The sequence below is a fragment of the Podarcis raffonei genome, chromosome Z (assembly GCF_027172205.1).
Source record: "Podarcis raffonei isolate rPodRaf1 chromosome Z, rPodRaf1.pri, whole genome shotgun sequence".
Lineage (NCBI taxonomy): Eukaryota > Metazoa > Chordata > Lepidosauria > Squamata > Lacertidae > Podarcis > Podarcis raffonei.
This window is the reverse complement of record NC_070621.1, coordinates 18290015-18311023: the sequence shown is the minus strand read 5'-3', so window position 1 is coordinate 18311023 and position 21009 is coordinate 18290015. Positions and strand designations below refer to the sequence as shown.

Below are 21009 nucleotides of genomic sequence, written 5' to 3'. Positions count from 1 at the left end.
TGTCCAAAGGAAGACAACAATTTTTATTTATACTGAGACTTACTTGTCGATGTGCCTTAGACTAAGACTAAGTTAGACTAAATTACCTTAGTCGGATGGTCTTGTAACAACATGTTACTCTGCCTGTGTGTGTGTGTGCTGAGTTCTTTTGGAAGGGATTTTGCATGTTTGGAGGGAGGATTTTACATTCTACATAGCTGCTATAAAGCATTTGTCTCAGTGTCAAAAACCTGAGGGCTGTGCGTTAATTTGCTTGACAGCAGGCTGACTGTCACTTATACAGAGTGAAATTGATTCAGAATTCAAAGCAGATAGGGAAGTGGAGAATCCAGCTCATCATTTTGATCCAGGGTACTGTAATGGTGAATGCCAACCTGAACTTTTTCTACAGTTTATAGGTGTAGATCATGGTGTCAGCATAGCTGGCATAGCTTGATATAAAATATACTCCTCAATGAAATTTCTTGACCCTGGTGCAAGTCTTTATCCTGAACGTGTTCTAGAAGGTTACCTGATCTCCTAAGCCTTTACGTAAAGATCAGCACAGTAACCTGCTGCCCATAAAATTTAATTAACATCTCCTGTAAAAAGAATGAATTCCATATACACAACTGAATCCACCCAAGTTAAATTTGGGGGAAAGGCTAAGATAACCAGATAGTCATTTCTCACTAGCATTCTTTCTACTACCAAACCAAGGAAGGTAAACAAAATAATAGTCAAGAAACTTTAGGAATAGGCAATAGAAACAGAGGTGACAAATCACTCATCCCAAATACCCCCTCCCTTCTCCGTGACCTAACATTGGCTGAGAATAGTATTTAAAACCCAGATTTCAATGGTTGGTTGGTTTTCACAGCTCCAACATTAGGATCCAAGCTTAGTACCTAACAACTCTCAAGGACCAGACTGGCACCACTTCGCTTCAAGACAGGTATACTGCCCTCCCTCCCTTTTTTGCTTTACATATAAGTGTGGCTCTGTGGCAAAATTGTCTTGTTCACTCTCTCTAGGCTTTCAGTCAGCTGAATAGCTTATTTGGTTAGAGCGTGGTGCTGATAATGCAAAGGTTGCAGGTTTAATCCCCATGAGTGGCAGCGGCATAGTCCTGCATTCCAGGGGGTTGAACTAGGGTCCCTTCCCATTCTATGATTCTATGATAGGGATCCTTCCTTTGCTCTTTAGAATCTATGTATTGTGTGTTTTGCTGCCTGCCTATACTGTAACTTTGCTGTCTGAAGCAGCATCCAGATGCTCTTGTCACTTTCATGTAATAGACAAACCTTTTAAAATTCCTCTTATGTGCGAACCTCTTGGGTCATAAGGTTAAGGGCAAACACCTGTTCACAATGAACACATGTTATAACTCTAGCAAAAGGTCCTAGTCTACATGAGTATACACATGTGGGTTCAGACACACACCTTGGAACAGCAGCAAATGTGGATGCCATCCAGATGTTATCAGAGCCCAACCTTCTGCCAGCCCCAGCCATCAAGGCCAACAGCAAAGCATCATGATGGGGCGTTGTAGGCCAAGAAGGTCAGGGGGTGGTCCACTTTCCCCAACCCTGGCCTAGGTAAGGGAAGATGTTTTCTAAAGGATGAATTCTGAGCTTTGAAGCTGACCCACACAATAGTTAACAGAAGCCAGATATACTGACCCATTACGCCATGGAAAGAAGCTCATCCACCACCACTTAAGGCTAGAATCACAGTTGGAAGGGACCCAAGGGTCATCCAGTCCAACCCCCTGCAATGCAAGAATCGCAGCTGAAGAATCCCTGACAGATGGCCATCCAACCTCTGCTTGAACACCTCCAACAAAGGAGAGCCCCCCCCCACACTTCCTGAGGACCAACACAGAAATAAATGGGCATGACTAACTTAGGGCCATTGATTTCAGTTGGTCTGCTTTACGTAGGACTAGCACTGTGTACAACCCAATATGTATCTATGGGTAGCATTCGATGAGGTTCTACTCACAAATAGGGATGGGGGAGAAATTAAATTCATTTTATATTTAAAGTTGGCTTTTATCGATTTCACGCTCTTTGGAAAAACAACAACATGATGACTGAAATACAGCCTTCCTTCAGAATTCACACTTATTCAGATTTTGCAGTGCAATTCTCTGACTAAACAACGATCACAAGAATGCATTTATTAAGGGCAGCCTGAATAAAAGTGCCCTATATTAGGCAGAATAGCTTGCAAAAATATGTCTGTTATGGAAATATTCATTAAAATATGTATATTATTTTGATTTATTTTATTTTTGCATTGATATTGCATATTTTTTTCCTCTCCAAGGTGCTCAAGGCAGCGACTGTGACCCATGGTCACCCAGTGAGCTTCATGGCGAAGTGGGGGGAAATTGAACTGGGTTTCCTTAGGTTTTACTCTGGCACTCTAACCACACTGTCTCTCTTGGGGGTGGACCGAACAGTTGAAAATTTTTCATAAGGACTTAAAAAATAATAATAAATAGCCAGCATGTGTTGAACTAAAGATCAGATAAACTAAGATGGGCAAATTCAGCCACTCTCAGAAGAAGCAAAAATCCCTTTTCTGTGTCAAGGAAGGTTTTTGCAGAAGACCATATTTTTACTGACTCACACAGGATCCCCTGCCTGGCCACCCCTCCACATCCCTGACTAAAAGGCAAGGCTGGCAGAATACTCAAGCCTTTTCTTTATGGGAAAAGGACTGACCACAAGCTCTGCAAGTGGTCTTTTTCTTTCCTCTGAAACTTCACTGGGGAAAAATGCAGACCCACCAAACTGCTTTACCCCACCCCCACATTTCCATGGTCAACTAGATGTCCCACCCACACCCCCATGCTGGTAGCCAGACTCTTTCTTTGCACATTTATTTAATATGCCAGACTCTTTCTGATGTGGCATTTCCCAGAGCTCTGCTTCATCGCCTAAAGGCAGTCCCACATCAGATTCTTGTTGCTTATGATCTAAGCCAGCAATTGTCAAACCTTTACAGGCCTGTACCCCCTAGTCTCCTACTCATTCCCATTCCCCTGCCGTGTGTGTGTGTGTGTGTGTGTGTGTGTGTGTGTGTGTGTAACACTCATAATAGCGTTTTGCATTTTACATGTCCCACACAATAAAACTGAAAACAGTGTTAATTAATTGCACATTTACATACCTCCAAGTATCCCTGTTTTCCAGGGACATTCCCGAAATTACAGAAGACGTCCCAGTTTCTGATTTGATTCCACAATGTCCTGGTTTTCCTTTTTCCTCCCCTCCCCGTGTTAGAGAACAATTAAAAGCGGTGTGTCTAGGGGCAAAAACGGACTCCTGTTTATACTGAAAATAAAATTCCTGCACCAAATGAAGGAAATGGTGAAGCTGCCATATGAAGCCCTTCCTATAATTTTGAAGGAAATGTTACCAATCTGCTTTAAATTCTTTAACTGCAATGCTTCTGCAGCCTGGTATCTTTTAGGAAACGCGTGGAGTGTTTATTCCTTTATTGTAAATGGAGCCTTACACCATGTGCTGAAAAGTAAGTCCTACTGTATTCAACTGCCAGGTAACTGGGTAAACTGTGCAGTCTTAAAATTGCAATCCTAAGCAGTTTTACTCAGAACTAAGTCCCACTGAGTTCACTAGGATTTACTCTCTGGTATGTTCCTGATCATTCTCACAGTTGTTGTTGTTGTTGTTGTTGTTGTTGTTGTTGTTGTCGTCCAGCCTTTTTCCCTGATAGAGACTCAAGGCAGCATGAAGCTAACATTATGTTTCATTCCTTTTACCTGCGGAAGGTGTTGTACACGATCCTTCCCCTCGCACATTTTTTCTTTGCAACAATCCTGTGAGGTAGGTTAGGCTGTGAGGTTGCCATTGGCTCAAGGCGACAGATATATGTGTGTGTGTACGAAGTCTCTGTGTGCAGTGAGATCAAATGTGGGAGAAGCTTCCTGATGTAGAATAGGGTGTTTTCATTGGAGAATTGAAATAGCCTCATTGGGGGCTATGCATTTATTCAAAATTCAATCAAAGTGATTTTGTTTAATTGATTTAAAAAAGATGAACTTTTGATACCAGCTTTTCAAAGTCTGATAGTCATTTGCACCTCCAGTGCCCCCCTGCTGCCCCCTGACCTTTTAGAAACTCCCTTGGTAATCCCGCTGCCCACTTTAGTAACCCCTGCACTAAGGCTTGCTATATCCACCATGAGATGACTGTGGGATTTTTCAAGGAAATGAACCATCTCACTCACTGTCCTAGTAATGCAAACAGGCACTTTTCCCATAAGGCATAATATTGTGGGGTGGGGCATGGGGGAAGAATAACCACATTCCAGGCTCTGTTTCCCATTGGGAAGCATCAGGGTTTCCTTGATAATCAAGCTTGTTTTAATAAATGAGTGCAATTAAGAAGCATAATCTACGAGCTGATAAATATTCCTTTCAGGCTCAAACCATATTTTTCAAAAACCACTATTTTGAGCGTTTTGGAGGAGACTTATTGGATCCATCTGTGTTTTTCACCACCTTTTGGAACTGAAACTAATTGAACAGGGATACAGTGTATTTTTTATCTAGTTTACACTTTTAATGTGTAGATTGGACACAAATGCCTTCGCATATTGACTACTGCAATGCTTTCTACATGCGGCTCTCCTTGAAGACAACAGTTAGCCAGAGGATGCAGACTGAGGTCTCAAATTTGTACTGTCCACCTATGTTCTTCTGGCCCTGGTAGATGGCATTGATGTTGACTTAGCCCTGAATGACCTGGGGTCCAAAAACTGGAAAGAGCCCTTCTCTCCCCTTCTCTACCCGCCTCAGAGCATGGAATGGAGAAAACGGACAGAGAAAGGTTTTTTCCCACCTCTGTCATAACACTAGAACTCATGGACCTCCAATGAAGCTGAATGTTGGAGGCTGAAGGACAGATAAAAGAAAGAACTTATCATACCCTCCAACATTCCTCAGATGAAAATAGGGACATTTCTCATTCCCCTCCCCCAAAAGACCTTCCTTGATCCCCCATTTTTGTCCCCTCCCCCAACAGAGCATTTCCTATCAGAAGAAGGGTGAGTGACAACACCAATGGCACACAGCAAACACACCCTCCAATTACCGAAAAAAAACCCTCAATTTTATTTTATCCTTTGGTAGATTTACAAAAAGAGAAAACCACACCAATGAATAAATTTTAGAGATGGGCAACACTAGACGTGGATGCGCAAAGCATTTTTAAAAAATAAAAATCAAGACTTCTTTGCACTGTGTTCTGTTCCCCCTTTCTTCCTCTCTAGGGCAAGCCTGCTCTCTGCCTGCCCCTCAGAACCGTCACGTCATGTGGGGCTGGGCCTTGGCAGTGGTGGCCCCTTCTCCTTGCCCGCTCTCCAGCAGCTGCTATGAGCTGCCAGAGAGAGAAGGTCGGCAGCGGCAGCCATGCAGAGGCAACGGAATGCTCTCTTACAGCCACAGCTGCCACTGCTGCTCGGGACAAGCGCTGGGCTCATGCTTCTCCCTGAGCTCAGTGGCTGCAGTGCTGGCGAATGAAATAGGGACATTCCGGGATGAAATCAGAAGCCAAGACGACTTTCATAATTCCGGGACTGTCCTGGAAAATCAGGACAGTTGGAGGGGATGTGACTTACTCACACAGCACATAATCACACTATGGAACTCAGCCCTACAGGAGGCACTGATGGCCACCAACTTGGATGACTTAAAAGAAGGTGGACAAATACATGGAGGAGAGTGTTTTTGTGCCTGGATTCTCCTTGCAGGCTTTCCATGCAGGCATCTGGTTGGCCACTGTGAGAACACGATGCTGGATTAGATGGGCCACTGGCCTGATCGAGCAGCAGGCTCTTCTTATGTTCTTAAATTTGCATTGAGCAGCTTCTGCCTCCTGCCTTGACTGTCCTCGGAAGACCGGTCATTTAAAATGCACCATACGTATGTATAAAGACAGCCCTGTGGCGAGAGTCTCCATCATCCAGATGGGATCAAAGGGTACCCCTTGTTTATAAAGGCAAAGGAGAAATGGGAGATGATCATGTATAACCTTTCATCACCGTTCCAAAATGCTAAGTGCTCTAAGCTGTTGAGACGGCACAGGGTGGGGTGGAGTGGAATGTGGACGGAGACTATTTCATCCCCCTGGTCATTTACATTCCAGCATGTCTTTCGTTGAAAGTTACATTTCTCAGGGGCTACTTGGGCCTTGTCTCCAGATACCAGAGAATAAGGGGAGAATGAGATCTCCCTCCCTCCCTCCCCTTCAACACATCTTCCCATTGCCCCAGCAATCCAGCTGAAAGGGAAAAGAGATGAGCGGTCAGGATAAGTGCGAGGAGGGATGGAAACAGAGGTGTAAGGCATGAGATTGACCCCTACCCTAGGGACTGAATATAAATGCCCCCCTGGGTTCCTTTGAGAGAAAGGCTAGGATATCGGTTAAATCAAATCATCATCTAACCTGCCAGGCAAGGCCCTTCTTTCAGTCCTACCATCCTCAGAGGCAAGCTGGGGGCGAGGGGTGCAGGAAAGGGTCTTCTTGGTGGCTGCTCCCAGATTTTGGAACTCCCTCCCTAGAGAAGCCAGACTGGCTCCCTTCTCCTCATTCCATTGGCATGTAAAGACTTTCTTTTCCCAACAGGCGTTTGAGGGAATGACTACTTTTAAGAGAAAGGGCTTTTAAACAGTGCTATTTTTACCATATGCATGTTAATAAATTTGCTTTAGTTGCTTTTTTAAAACAATTTTCTTTTATGTGCTTTTAGCTTTTTGTATTTTATCCGTATTGTTTTAATTTCTGTAAGCTGCCTTCAGTCCCGATCTGGAGTGGGAAAACAGGCTATCATAAATATAATAACAACCACAACAGTAATAATAATCAACTAGAATTGTTTATTCAAGGGATATTTGTGCACTAGTGGGAATAATTAAGAGAGATTAAACCATGAAACTTGTTCCCACAGGAGGCAGTGATGGCCAACAGCTTGGATGGCTTTAAAAGAGGCTTAGACAAATTCATGGAGGAGAGGCTTATTGGTGGCTACTAGCCATGATGGCAATTCTCTCCCTCCAGAGTCAGCAGTTGCTTCTCAATCCCCTTTGCTGGAAACCACAGGAGGCCAGAGTGCTCTTGTGCTCAGATCCTGCATTTGGGTTTCCCTTGGGGGCATCTGGCTGACTGCTGTGAGAAGAGGATGCTGAACTAGATGGGCCAGTGGTTTGATCCAGTGGCAGGACTCTTCTTGCGTTCTTATTCTTCTCCAGCTGGGATTTTCCTCTAAGCCCCAGAAGAATTTGGCATTTAAAACTTCTGGCTCATCCTTGAGCAGAACATTACAAGCCTCCCAAAAACTTTTAGAGACTGGAAGAAGGGCTTCGGCAGCATGTAATAACAAACCACATTCTGACATTTTCCGTTTTTCTTTTTCGCAGCTCCACTCGCTGCAGGACCAGAAACTCGTGAGTTTGTTCGGTGGCTTCAGAGTCGTGTCTCCATGCCCAGCAGGCCTGAATGAGATTCTGGGATAAAACCTCTTGCTTTGTTTTGCAGTGGAGTAGCTCTCTTGGGAGCTGGCCCTGCTGTAAAGCAGCATGAGAAACTCTGCCCCCTGCTCCCCCCCCCCAAAAAAGAGAGAGAGTCTGTTTTATGGGCACTTACACAAAATGAGCAGAAAAGGTCTTAAGAGAGAGAAAAGGTGGGTGCCAAGCCAGACTTGTTTGCTCCCCATGTGATTCCTGCCTTGCAGGGGTTTGGACTAGATGACCCCTGGGGACCCTTCCGGCTCTATTATTTGATGACCCCCACACACTCAGAGCAGCATTGGGGAACTGAACAAGGGCTGCACATACTCCAATTGCTTACCCTCTTTTTTTTTTTTTTGCAGACAGCTTCCTTGGCCATCCCTTCTCGTCAGCTGAGCCAAGCCCTGAGTGGAATCATCCGATGAAAGCTGGAAGTGTTTCAAAGTTGAGATTGGAGCGCAGTCATCTGCACTCCCATCTGCGCACCAGAGCCCACCAGCTGCTCTCCGCTTCTGCCTGCAGAATTCTGGCAGGCGGGGGAAAAACCCTCTCTCATTATAGGCAGCAGGGAGGGGGAGGGGAATGCCCTCCGTCTTGACATAAGAATGTCTGGCTGCTGGACCTGGTCAGTGGTCCAGCATCTTGTCCTCACAGTGGCCAACCAGGTGCCCCAATGGGAAGAAGCCCACAAGCAAGACTCTGCTCTCCTGTGGCTTCCAAGTGACTGCTTTGGTCAGCAGAACTGGCCATTTCACAGCTGCCACATAATGCCCACTCTGCAATTATAAGAACTCAATCTTTTACTGTGGTGGCACCTGCACTTTGGAACTCCCTGCCTAGTGACATCAAGCAGGCCCCTTTGCTGTACTCTTCCATTCTTGTTTAGGCAAGCCTATCTGGTTGTTTGAAAGTTAATGAGAGTTTTATTCTGTTTTAGTCCATTGCTATTTTTACTTTTCTTAGAGCCTTCTGGTGGTTCCCTCACTGCGATAAGTGAGGTTGCAGGGAACCAGGCAGAGGGCCTTCTTGGTATTGGCTCCCATCCTGTGGAACGCCCTCCCATCAGATGTCAAGGAAATCGTTAGGTTGTGGGTGAACATATCAGACGACACAGCGATTCTTCAAACAGCTCTTGTTTATTCAGAGGCCAGAACAGAACTGAACTGAAGGGTTCAGTCAGCCTGCTTATATAGAGCTCCAGTACAACGTAACTGTAACAATTTTCTAAAACTATCCAATCACTGAACGTCACTTTCGATCCCTTATTTGCATAACTATCTACAGTATCCCCCTGCTGGCCCAGGGTGAGAACTTCAGTACATAACAGAAATAAACAACTACAGTATCTGACTTTTAGAAGACATCAGATAGCAGCCTTGTTTAGGGAAGTTTTTAATGTTTGATCTTTTATTGTGTTTATAATGTTCTGTTGGGAACCACCCAGAGTGGCTGGGGAAAGCCAGCCAGATGGGCGGGGTATAAATAATGTATTAACCAAGTTATTTTCAAAAACTTAAATTGTTAATTTTTCTTATTGATATTTTATTGTTTTCATCTTTTTGGTGAATTACTTCTAGAGTTCTGCCTTTTTGCGGGTGGCGCTGTGGTCTAAACCACTGAGCCTAGGGCTTGCCGATCAGAAGGTCAGTGATTCGAATCCCCGTGACAGGGTGAGCTCCTGTTGCCCGGTCCCAGCTCCTGCCAACCTAGCAGTTTGAAAGCATGTCAAAGTGCAAGTGGATAAATAGGTACCGCTCCGGCGGGAAGGCAAACAGTGTTTCCATGCACTGCTCTGGTTTCGCCAGAAGTGGCTTAGTCATGCTGGCCACATGACCTGGAAAGCTGTCTGCAGACAAACGTCGGCTCCCTCGGCCAGTAAAGCGAGATGAGCGCTGCAACCCCACAGTCATTTGTGACTGGACTTAACTGTCAGGGATCCTTTACCTTTAGTGTATAAATGTTATGAAGTAAAACAAACAAACAAATAAATACTGCCCCTACTACTTTTGCCTCCGGCCATGCCCACCACTGTGCCTTGACCCCTGCAAAGCTCCTCATGATGGAATGTGACCCACCAGGACTAAAAACGTCCCAACCTCTGCTCATATGCTCTCATGACTGAGATGTTTGCAATAGATGTATAGATCTGTTTTGACTCAGCAATACTTGAGGAAAGTTTATTCCCTAAGGGGATTTTCTTTTCCTTGGACTTCAGAGGCAAAAATGTTCTACGGAGGGAGCAGGGGACCTCTTGGTGGAACGAATGCAACTCTGGCTCATCACCCCTTTGGCTCTGAGCCTCAACTGTGTCCCAGCAGAGAACAGACCCAATTGAGAGGGTGGGGGGAAAGGAGGAAGAACCCCAGTGATAAATGGAAGAGATGCATTAACAGAACACTAAACATTCTATCCCATCAACAAAATGAAAGTGAAGAGCTGGCTCGGAAAATATAGGAAATTTGGGGTGGTTTATTTATATGAAGGTGGGGGGAAGGGGACAATGGCTTCCTGAACAATAACAAAGGGCTCATAGGAGGAAGAGCATCAATCTGAAATTGCTACGTCTGGGACTTTTTAAAAACAAAGAAAAGGTGAGTAATCGTTGGCATGATAGGAGTTTATAAAATTATGCATGGCATGGAGAAAGTGAGTAGAGAAGTGGTTACCTCCCTCTCTCCTAACACCAGAACTCATGGACATACTATGAAGCTGAATGCTGGGAGATTCAGAAGGGAAGAAAGCATATGGTTAAACTGTGGAACTCACTCCCACAGGAGGCAAAAATGGCCACCAACTTGGATGAGTTTAAAAGTTGGATTGCACAAATTCATGGAGCAGGATACGGTTATGAATGGCTACTAGACATTATGGCCTTGCTCTGCCACTACAGTTGTAGACAGCAGTGACTACCAGTAGCTGAAAACCACAGAAGGGAAGAGGTCTCTTGTACTCAGGTCCTGCATGGTGGCTTCTCCCAGTTGGGGCACCAGGTGGGTCACTGTGAGATGGGTCATTGGCCAGATGTAGCAGAGCTCTCCTTATGTTTTAAATAGAGAATTTGCTGTGATTTTTGCATCTCAAAAATGGCCGTGTGAGGTTGTCCTCAGTTTCCCTGAATATGAGTGAGGTGCAAACAAAACGATGAAATATATAGAAATATATAGAAACTCATTCACAGTTGTTTGACTTCCCTCAAACTTCCTGGTGTTATATATTTGGGGTGGGCACCCCTAAACCCTAGAAATTAATAAATGGTGGGATTTTGATTATTTGGAATGTGAAGGGGGGGAAATAAGCTGCCGAGGAATTCTAGAGCTAGCTTATGCAAAAGACCTGGCCAAGTTAGGGCTATTAAAAAACAATACAGGGCCACTGAGTGCCAGAGGCAATGTCTTCCCAGTTGCCCTGAGGTATCCTGAGGTGTGGAAGGTTGCGAGGGTAACTGGGTGTGAGGTGAAAGGAAAAGAGAGTTTTTAGCAATGTGTGCTGGGAAGGAGGAGGAGGAGGAGAAAAACTAGGATCCATCTTGGGCAGGCTGGCTGAAGGCTGGCTTGGAGAGATGCCTTGGACTTCAGGGCTGCACTGCTGTGGGGGACAAGGGAACAAGCCCCTCTTGAGATGACCATGCTGTAAGATCTGGATTTCCTCTATGCAGACTGAAAGTGTAAACTGATGAATAAACCTTATTTCTTAAAGCTACGACAGTTTCCGCCATGTCTCAATTCTCCAAAGCCTGGGTGAGTGTTGGAAACCCCATAGACTCTTGCCAATGCTCGGCAGAGGGAGACGGAAGCACCCAACTTTGGTAACACTATCAATTATTTGCTGTGCTGATGATTTCTCTAGCGGGTGGGTGGTTCCCAACTGTTCTCCATCCACTGATGAGAAAATGCCCTCGAAAGTGGAGAGAATTTTTTTGTGTGACATTCTCATAGGTTGGGAAAACTGGTTTTTTGTCACACTTACTTTACTTTTAAGGTGGCTGGGGGTAGTTGTTCATTCTACAAACCACCTCACCAATGGTCCACACTCTGCAGCCAACCTGGATCCCTACACAACAAAACTGGGGGGTGGGGGTGGTGACATGACAAGGTTGACTCCTCCTATGGAGCTTTTTCAGGTTAGGAAGTGTGGGTCACCAATGGCGAGGGCTGGATAAATGTTTCCTGGAAAGAAAACCACATCACCCCAAACCACCTTGGAATAGAATGATAAGCTCAACCTCCTCTCACCCTCCAAAATCCTAAAGCACCTTGAGAAATGAAAATGAGGCAGGAAACAAAATATGAAGCCTCTTTTGCAGGAGAAGAAAAAAGATAAAGGAACCAGAGGGCAAATTTTGGCACAACACTAGATTGACTTGTGAATGACTTTCCTAGTTGGATACTGTGAGAACAGGTTGGTGGACTAGATGGGCCACTGGCTTGATCCAGCAGGGCTGTTATGTTCCTTATACCCACCTACAGCTTTTGCTTTACCTTATGATATGCAGCTTTTCCAGCTGCACTGGCTCCCGGGGGAGTACAGGGTCAGATTTAAGGTGCTGGTGTTGACCTTTAAAGCCCTTCACCCTCGTACCTATGGGACCGCCTCTCCCGGTATGCCCCACGGAGGACCTTAAGGTCCATAAATAACAACACCCTAGTGGTCCCGGGCCCTAAGGAAGTTAGATTGGCTTCAACTGGGGAGGGCGGGGTATAAATAATAATAATAATAATAATAATAATAATAATAATAATAATTACTACTACTACTACTACTACTACTAAGTGAGATGAGCACCGCAACCCCAGAGTCGGTGACGACTGGACCTAATGGTCAGGGGTCCCTTTACCTGTACTGTACATCTGGTCAAGCCCATGCTTCCACAGAGGCATACCTAGGAGTTGGTTAAACCTGCCTCTGCTGGGGGCACAGGTCCAAGGACGTGCAAAAATTACCTATCAGACTGCATAGTGTACAGCAGCAGAATGTGCTTTAACCAGGCCTGGGGCACATACAGTGGTACCTCGCAAGACGAAATTAATTTGTTCTGCGAGTTTTTTCATCTTGTGAATTTTTCGTCTTGTGAAGCACGGAACTGCACCTCTTCAAGCAATGCACCCGGTTTTAAGAAAAAGGAAACAAACTCGCAAGACATTTTCATCTTGCGAAGCAAGCCCATAGGGAAATTCGTCTTGCGAAGCAATTCAAAAAACGTAAAACTCTTTCGTCTTGCGAGTTTTTCGTCTTACGAGGCATTCGTCTTGCGAGGTACCACTGTATGCGCATGCCAGGGGAGCGGGGCGCAGAGGGCGAAAGGAGCCCACCGCAAGCCAGCCCAGCCCTCACTCCCAGAGCAACACCAGCCTTTGATCCACTTTGCAAGGCTGCGATCTGTCCCCTTGACTTGCCCTTGCTCCGGACAGTTCAAGTACTTGGGTCATGTAAAACATGGTGGTTTCTAATGTGGCTATTATGCTGATCCTGATCCTTGCCATGGGAGCAAGGGACCGTAGGTATGCCGCTGCTTTCCGACCCACCCCCTTGGAGAAATGTCACTGATTGTCTTATAACTGAATGCTAGCCACCCTCTTCCCAAATCCTTCCAGATGTTTTGCCTGACCAGGACTCTCAATTCCACCACCACCACCCAAAAAAACCCGCCTTGAATCATATGGCTTGGAAGCAGCAGAAATATTTTGGCCCTGGGTCAGAATCTGTTCTCAATGGATAAAAGTTCAAATTCTTCGAGAAGTCGATCAACCCTCGCCCCTTTTCCAAGAGGCACGTCTGCCTCAGCCTTCATTCTGGGAGCAAGGTCTCCTTGAGTGGAAGTCAAGAACAAACAACATCTGCCTGAGCGTCCACATTGGACATCCCCGTTCGGCTGTGGATGGGAAAGGCAGTGGAAGTACAGTGAGGAAATGAGGAGGAAGGGCGGGCGGGCGGGGGAGAGATAAACAATTTCCTACCAAGGTTCGCCGGCCCAGAAATCATCTTACAAGAAACACATGCTCCTTGACAGGCTGTGTAATGCTGCTGTTAACATGGTCCACTTGGAGGTTGGTGACTGTGTGGAGAGAGCGCTGTGGTAAAACATTCTTGATGGAACGTAGAGGGGAAAAAAGAAAAGAAAAGAACAGCCATAATAAATTTAACTCCATCACAGCCGGAACACGGTTTCCTAAGGATTGCTTGTATGGAGATCAGGTTGCTTTTCTAAGGAATGGGGTGGGGGGAGTCGTTTCTGGAAAGGGGCCTGGCGGAATGGGTTGGGGACAATACCCCCCTCCAACCAGGCCTTCCCCGTTTCCCCATCGCCAGGTATTGCATTGCCAGCTGCATGCTCATTAACATCTGCACTCCTTGTGGTGTGAAAAGAGTCAAGGCGAGGGTATGGGGAGGACCTCAAGGTGAAAGTCTGGCCTGTTAGGAAGAGAATGAAACAGGTCTCCCCCCCCCCCCCCCCGTCCCCGCTTATTAGCAGAAGGAGCCTGCAGTTGGAGTTGTGAGGGGCTCGGCTGTGCCAGAGGAACGGTGGGGTTAGGGAGAGTTACATCACTCTGCCTCCAAGGATAGGCCTGAGTGGAAACAGATGGAGGCTGCTCACATTGCCTCAAACTTTTGTTGGGTCGCTTTAGGCCCCAGCCTCAACCCCCCCCCCCCGCCGCCGCCTGCCTGCTCCCCTCGTCCTTCCCTCTGCACACAAAGATTGTTTTCTCTCTCCCTGCCTGCTAGGGATGGCATACAGCATGGAGCCACTTTGAGAATGTGGCTCATGCATTTGGGAGGAGGAAGATTCTCCATCCCTACGCCGCATTCTCCTCCTCTCTCCTCAACTCAGAACCTCACCTCTCCCCTCCCACCTCCTCTGAATCCTATAGGAAAAACAGGAAATAAATAGGAAAACAGGTAGCTGCCTTGCACAGAGTCAGACCCCTGGTCCATATAGCTCAGCATTGTCTACACTGACTGGCAGCAGCTCTATAGGGTTTCAGGCAGGGAGCCTCTCCCAGCCTTACATGGAGATGCCACTGGGGGTTGAATGTGGGGCCTTCTGCATGCAAAACATGTGCTCTACCCATTAAGCCACCCCTTCCCCTAAACATAAAGTAAGGTTCTAGATCAGGCATAGGCAAACTCTGGCCCTCCAGATGTTTGGGACTACAATTCCCATCATCCCTAGCTAACAGAACCAGTGGTCAGGGATGATGGGAATTGTAGTCCCAAACATCTGGAGGGCCGGAGTTTGCCTATACCTGTTCTAGATCATCATTCTAAAAGATAATGAATTAAATAGGAACCTAAGGAGCTGACTAACACTTAGTCAGACCACTCTGCCCCTGAGCCAATAGAACCAGTACACAGGAAGTTGCTTTATATTGATTCAGTCTACGCGGCCCATCTAGCTCCAGATTGACTGCACTGACTGGCAGCAGCTTCCCCAGAGTTATCTGGAGATGAACCTGGGACTTTCTGCCTGAAAGAGGGGGGCGGAATGTTTCATTCTGCTCATTCTCGATTCTTTCGCCACTCTATGCATAATTATATACACGTTTGCCCCTGGATTCAGCCCCCCACAAACCCAACCTGCCAACCTCATCTTTTGTCTAAATTTAAAAGCTCCCAGTCCACCTTTATTTATTTTAGTAGCCCTTTCTGTACTTTTCCAGCTCTACAGTCTGAAAATAGTTATGTCTATGCATACATACATACATACAGTGGTACCTTGGGTTACATACGCTTCAGGTTACATCCACTTCAGGTTACAGACTCCGCTAACCCAGAAATAGTGCTTCAGGTTAAGAACTTTGCTTCAGGATGAGAACAGAAATCATGCTCCGGCAGCGGCGCAGCAGCAGGAGGCCCCATTAGCTAAAGTGGTGCTTCAGGTTAAGAACAGTTTCAGGTTAAGTATGGACCTTCGGAACGAATTAAGTACTTAACCCAAGGTACCACTGAGCATGCAAACATACATACATACATACATACATACATACATACATACATACATGTGGCTGGGAACTGCTGGATCAGACACAGCTGTCCCATGTGGTGGGTCTCTGAATTGCAGGAAGCTGTCTTTTCAGCGAGGAAGATGCTTCTGGAATGGCCTTCTGCTCGCCCAATATGACCATCAAATCTTTCTGAGCTAGGTAGGAGTATAAATGGCATTCTGTTTCAATGAATTCTTAATGCCTTACTCACTGGGCACTGGAGTAACAAAGAGACTTGCCAGCAGCCACAGCCATGGGTGCAAGAACTAGAACAAAATTTAGGGTCCAAGTTCAGAGTCCAAGCAAGCAAGGTCCACAACAAGGGTTGGGCAAGAGGCAGGGCCAGGGCACTCTGTGGTCAGGTCTGGCATAGGTAGCACATGCAGCTGGTACACAGATGTTGTTGCACTACTCCAGGGGGCATATGTTCTTCCAGCTCAGCCATAGGGTGCTTTCACCTGGAGCTGCTGGAACCACACCTCAACATCAGCTGATGCCTGTCAATGCCCTCCTTTCCAGAGCTCTCCTTGAGATCACAGTATAACCCAAGGAGACTTTTCCTGTAATCTGGCACTTCTTTGGAGAGGCGGGGTTTCCACCCAGCGTTTAAGGTGCTGCCATCTTTTCCTAGGGCTTAGGACCTGTCCAGCATCAATACAAGAGGAGAAACTCTTCTTGGGTGCAGGCCTTCCTTGGCCTCGTTGCAGGATCTGGGGTCTTGGGTCCCTGGTGGAGCCTGACCCAGGGCTTGGTGTAATGCCTGATTCTCCTCTGATCAAGACTGAGGAGCCCTGTGGCTGAGGCATGCTGCTCGGTGATCTCTAGTGTGTCTACAGTCTTCATTATTCGTTGATCTAGAATTAACAGAATCATAAAATTCTGTCTAGGCTACTTCCTGGTTTGTTTTTCACTCTTTACTCTTCAGTCCACATTTCTGGCTTGCTTCTCCTTCCTTGCTCCTAGCTTCTCCTTCAGCTCGGGCTGATCCTAGACTAGAGCCTTGATTGAATCTGGGACGTTTTGTGTGCCAAGAAAGGATGTGCTCTAAGGACTGGGCTGTGACCGTTCCTCATATGGCAGCATGGTCCTTCAGCTTCCAGTGACTCCTCATCTGAAGGTTTCAAGTGATTCCTGCTCTGGAGGGTCGGACTCAAGTTACAAGAGAGGCTTCAAGTTACAAGAGAGGAGCTTCCGACTAAACCCCCGGAAGAACTTTCTAACTAAGAGCTGTTCAACAGTGGAACAGACTCCCTCATGAGGTTGTGGACTCTCCTTCCTTGGGGGTTTTTAAGTAGAGGTTGGATGGTCATCTGCCATGGATGCTTTAGCTGAGATTCCTGCATTGCAGGGGGGTGAACTAGATGACCCCCGTGATCCCTTCCAACTCTATAACTCTATGATTCTATTGTTTATATATTGGATTGATCTCCCAACATTCACATACTGTCAAGGTGGGAGTGAGGCACAATAAACTTAATGCATGCATAACCACTGAATATGTGCAATGCAGCACACTTTCTACCTGTGTGCGTATGTGTGTGAAGACACACTTTCTGCCTGTGTGTGTGTGTGTGTGTGTGTAGTTACATGTGACCCCAATCTCCAAGAGGTGAGGGACTCCAGGGGTTCCAGACACCCATCTAGACTTTGTACTCCTTGGAACAGAAGACAGTGGAGGATGTAGTGTTTTCAGCATAGATGATTTCATTTTTGCACATCTATATAACCTGAGCATAAGGGTGTGTGTATGTGTCTCACAGCATTAACACCCCCAACAGATCTTGCTTCTTCATTAGTAACAGCTTTCGATCCAGCACAGAGCAAGCAGGACTCTGTGTTTCCAGCTTCCAGTCTGATTCCAGCTCAGCTCACCCCCGACTCTGGCTATCCTTGTCCTAGGAGCTAGGCGAGGGGGTTACAGGAAAGCCCCGGCCCTTAGTTTGAAATGCAACATTACTTAGTGCAGCTCTGGCAATGGAGCTCATTCGCTTCTCTTCCCAGACTGAATACATGCAAGACACTCGTTCCTGCCTCATCCTGCAGGTACATGTTGTTCCCAGAGGCCTCATGTGTTTCTTATTAGATGTAGGAAGTATCATAGAATCATGGAATTGTGGAGCTGGAAGGGATCCCAAGGGTCATCTAGTCCAACGCCCTGCAATGCAGGGCAGCCAGAGAACTTCATTTCATCTTCAATGATATTATTATTATTCATTAGAAAGAACTTTCTGAGTGTAAGAGCTGTTCAACAGTGGAATGGGCTACCTGGGAAGACTCTCCTTCCCGGGAGGTTTTTCAACAGAGGTTGGATGGCCATCTGCCAGGGATGCTTTAGCTGAGATTCCTGCATTGCATGGGGTTGGACTTGATGACACCTAGGGGTTCCTTCCAGCTCTACAATTCTATGATTCTATGGTACAAAAGTAAAGCAAACAAATCCTGCTCCAGCCACTTTTGCCTCTACCCCTCCCACCACTGGATTACGGCCCCTGGAAGGTTACCCAGAAGGGGAAAAGCCGTTGAGGTCACTGGCGGAGGAAGAGGAGTGCAGGGGGAGCGCACTGCCCCCAGAAGCATGATCCTGGTAGGGTGCCATTGTGGCTGCCCTCCCGCCCACGCTGGGTGCCCTTGCCCCTGTGTGTGGCACCCCCAGCCCCCAGGACACGTGCCAGCCCTGCCCCTGCCTGCTCTCCGCCCCTTGGTGCTGGAGCATGAAGCTCCGCCACTGATTGGGGTGCAAAGCGCCTCCTGACCATGGGGGCATAGTCAAGGAGGGGCGGGGAGAAATACTTAACTAACTGACCAATCACATCTGTTCTGCCCCCCCTAACAAAAGTCCTGCCCCCCCAACCAAATCCTGCCCTCCCCACAAAAAATCCTGACTACACCCATGTTCCTGGCCTTGGTTTAGCAGTGGGCTAGTAGTGGATGTGTTTCTCCTGAATTTTAAAGAAAATTAGTCCTTCTCATGCTTTAAAGGAAGATGGTAGACTTGGAGGTTTTCAAGAAGAAGTTGGATAGATGACCTTTGGGGGTCCTTTCCAACACTCCAATTATGTGGTTCTAAAAATAAAATAAGTAATCACAGAACAGGACTAAGATTGAGTCAGAGATTGAGAAAACCACTTTGGTGTAAGGAAAAAGAATGCTGAACGTATTTCGATAAATGGGGGTGGCTGGGAAAGAGTAGCTAAAGGAATGGCTTCTGCCATAAAAAAAAGAAGCTATGTTTGTGGGCTATGATTTAAGCTTTGAATATTTGGGGCCACGTTCCTCTCCTTAGGCTTCCTGAGCAATCTCTGCCGTAAAGACCCGGGTCTCGTCATCCTCTCTGGGACAGGATGACTACCCTGTCTGGAAATGAACCTCAGAGAGTTGTAGGCTGATGTGAAGAGTGAATGAGGCAGGAAGCGATTTCAGCAGCTCCTGCATGTGAGGAGGTGGAGATTCCTTCCACTACAATGGGATTGTTGGCACTCGAGGCTACGAGAAGAGAAATACCGACCCATGCCAAACTGTGCTGCTTCCATTATAAAAGACCACCACCTCTTAAATTTCCCTGCTGGGAAACTTTCATGCCTTCTGGAAATAAAGGATCATTCTGTCCCAGACAAGCCGTATCTCAGTGGAAGAGCATCTGCCTTGTAAGCAGAAGGCCACAGGTTCAATCCCCAATGGCTTCTCCAGAAAGGGCTAGGAGAGACTTCTGCCTGAAATCCCAGACCCTACAAGTGTTTCTATTTTCCAGGAACAGTCCTGGATTTACAGAAGTCGTCCTGGTTTCTGATTTGATCTGGAATGTCCCACTTTCCCTGTTTTCATAGGAGAAATATTAAAGGGTTTGGAGTTATGTGACCTACGAGACAAGGTGAAAAGGAACCATACAACCTTTAGAACACATTTGAAAGCAGCCCTGTATAGGAAGTTTTTAAAATGTTTAATGTTTTATTGTGTTTTTATATATGTTAGAAGCTGCCCAGAGTGCCTGGGGCAACCCACTCAGGCGAGCACAGCATAAAGAATAAAAATTATGATGATTATTGATGATGATGATAATGTAATAAAGGTAAAGGGACCCCTGACCATTAGGTCCAGTCGCGGACGACTCTGGGGTTGCGGCGCTCATCTCGCTTTATTGGCCAAGGGAGCTGGAGTACAGCTTCCGGGTCATGTGGCCAGCATGACTAAGCCGCTTCTGGCGAATCAACGCCGTTTACTTTTCCGCCGGAGCGGTACCTATTTATCTACTTGCACTTTGATGTGCTTTCGAACTGCTAGGTTGGCTGGAGCAGGGACCGAGCAACGGGAGCTCACCCCGTCGCAGGGATTCGAACCGCCGACCTTCTGATCAGCAAGTCCTAGGCTCTGTGGGTTAACCCACAGCGCCACCCACATCCTGATATTGGAACAGAACATCCCTATTTTCATCGGAGAAATAGTGCAGGGCATGAAATCCTGGAGAGCCACTGCAACCAGTAAGGGTAGACAACACTAAGCTAGAGGGACCAGTGGTGCTTCATTTTGTATGAGGAAGGACCATAGCTCAGTGGAGCCAGAGACAAAAGTGGGCGGTGCAACAGAGGAAGCTACATCCCAGTCGGACAAAAGTCAAACGTCTCTGTGCAGACACCTCACCCATCATGGAAAAGGGGAAGAAAAGAATGTGTGGGAGAAGATCGAGAGGAACAGGCCACACTAGCGAAAGGTCAGTCTGGCTTTGGAGCCGCCCAGTTTCTCGGGAAGCTCTCCAGAAGAGTTGATGAGCACTGCTCAACTTTCCCCTCTATCTCCTTCTCCTTCTATGGCTCGGCTGTGGCAGCCTGTCCAAGGGTGGAGGGGAGGAGACAGGAAGAGGCGTCAGGACAACCTCTTGCTCCTCCTGGGAGTGTGAAGGACTCTGCTGCTGCTGCTGCTTTTTGAGGCTCACATGTAGGGCACAGTTGGGGAACCTGTGATGCCTTCTAGATGTTGCTCAGCTACAACTCCCATCAGCCTCGAATATTGGCCATGCTGGTTGGGGCTGAGAGGAGAGAACATTAAGAAGAGCCCTGCTGGATCAGGCCAATGGCCCATCTGGTCCAGCATCCTGTTCTCACAGTGGCCAACCAGCACCGTGTGTGTGTGTGTGTGTGTGTGTGTGTGTGTGTGTGTGTGATATTCCTACACTGCAGAGGGTTGGTAGCCCCTTCCAAAACTATAAACCAAATACATGTGCTCTGACTCTGAGCTATGCCCCTTCCCCATAACATTTAAGGGGAGGGGTATACTAACCTGGGCTCAAAATTCTAGCCCAGAAGATTGAGGCAGACATACACACACACACATACACACGTCTGCTTCCTGGTTCCTTTTCATTTCAGTCCCGTAAGTGGTAAAATGCGGCCAAGGATTCTGCTGATCTGGAGAAAACACATGACACGTTTTTTAAAAGCCTAAGCTAGTTATCCCTAACCACACATTTTCGCTACTGGGATGCTGGAAAAACTGTTTCATACGGAAACTTTGCTGCCA

General features: G+C 46.7%; 1 pseudogene; it reads left to right on the top strand.

Moving 5' to 3' along the window:
• Positions 1-7944, top strand: part of LOC128406955 (regulatory factor X-associated protein-like) — a 49759-nt pseudogene extending 41815 nt beyond the window's left edge.
• The last annotated feature ends 13065 nt before the right edge of the window (positions 7945-21009 follow it).